This window comes from Limulus polyphemus, unplaced genomic scaffold (assembly GCF_000517525.1).
Source record: "Limulus polyphemus unplaced genomic scaffold, Limulus_polyphemus-2.1.2 Scaffold339, whole genome shotgun sequence".
In the NCBI taxonomy this organism is placed as follows: domain Eukaryota; kingdom Metazoa; phylum Arthropoda; class Merostomata; order Xiphosura; family Limulidae; genus Limulus; species Limulus polyphemus.
Window position 1 is genome coordinate 72,683 of NW_013665949.1, and position 1,399 is coordinate 74,081.

Consider the following 1,399-nt stretch of genomic DNA (forward strand, 5'->3'; position numbering starts at 1 on the left):
TACTTTTCTACCATCCCATCAGAGTATGGGTGAAGTGGCGTTGTTCTGGTCTTTCGTATGCCAAACAACTTGCAGCATTCTTTGAACACAGCTGATTCAAAGTTACGGCCTTGATCTGAATGCAGTTCATATGGCATACCAAATCTGAAGAAGAAATCACTAATAGCCGAAGCTACAGTCGTAGCTTCCTGATTTGGTATTGCATATGCCTCAGGCCACTTGGTGAAATAATCCATCACCACACAAATGTACTTGTTTCCAGCACGAGTTTGAGGCAGAGGACCGGCAATGCCGACGGCTACTCTTTCCATTGGTGCACCAACTTGATATAACTTCATTGGAGCACGTCCCTTATACTTGGGTCCCCTTTTAGCACAACATGTTCTGCACCATTCTTCAACATCTTGTCTCATACCTATCCAGTAAAATCTGTGTCGTAGGTGACTCAATGTTTTCTTAACTCCGAGATGTTCTCCTGTTACAGTATTATGGGATTGACGCAGCACAACTTCCCGTAACTTTCTCGGTATAACCGTTTGCCAGGTCGTCACTTTCCCATCTGCAGTTTCCCATTTCCGGAGAAGAATACCATCTTCAAGTTTCAACTGGTCCCATTGTGCCCAATAGTTCTTTGTCACAGGGCTTAGACTAGACACCTTCTCCCAAGCAGGACGCAATTGGCTTCAAATCTTGGTCTTTCTCTTGTTCTGCTTTGATATCTATATTTGGTTCCACTTCACCATCATCAACTCTTTCAGTCGACTTGACTTCAGCTTGATGGCACCTGGTTAGTTCAACCTCTGTTTTGCAGCAATGTCTGCAGTCATTTCTGCAGGGTCTTCGGCTCAATCCATCAGCATTACCATGGGATTTTCCTTCTCTATATTCAATATTATAATTATACTGGTCTATTTTTCCGATCCAACGTGCTAGTTGTCCCTTTGGGTTCTTTAATGATCTTAATCAGCGTAACGCAGCATGGTCTGTCCTAATGGTAAACCTTGCACCATAGAGGTAAGGGTGGAAATATGTCAGACTCTTTACTATAGCAAGGAGTTCCCTCCGTGTTACACAGTAGTTCCTCTTTGGTCTACTCAAAATCCTACTGAAGTAGGCCACCACATTTTCGTTTTCGCCCACTTTCTGAGACATTACTCCTCCAATTCCGACATTATTAGCATCACAATCCAGTATGTACGGCAGTGAGGGATCTGGAAGCTTTAAAAGTGGAGCAGAGGCCAATTTTTAGCTTCAACGTCTTGAAAGAATACTGGCAAGAAACTGTCCATTCAAACTTCTGGCCTTTTTTAGTCAAATCATGTAGTGGAGCAGCTATAGTTTCAAAGTCCTTCACGAACTTCCGGTAATAAGTACAGAGTCCCAAGAAACTTCTTAGCTC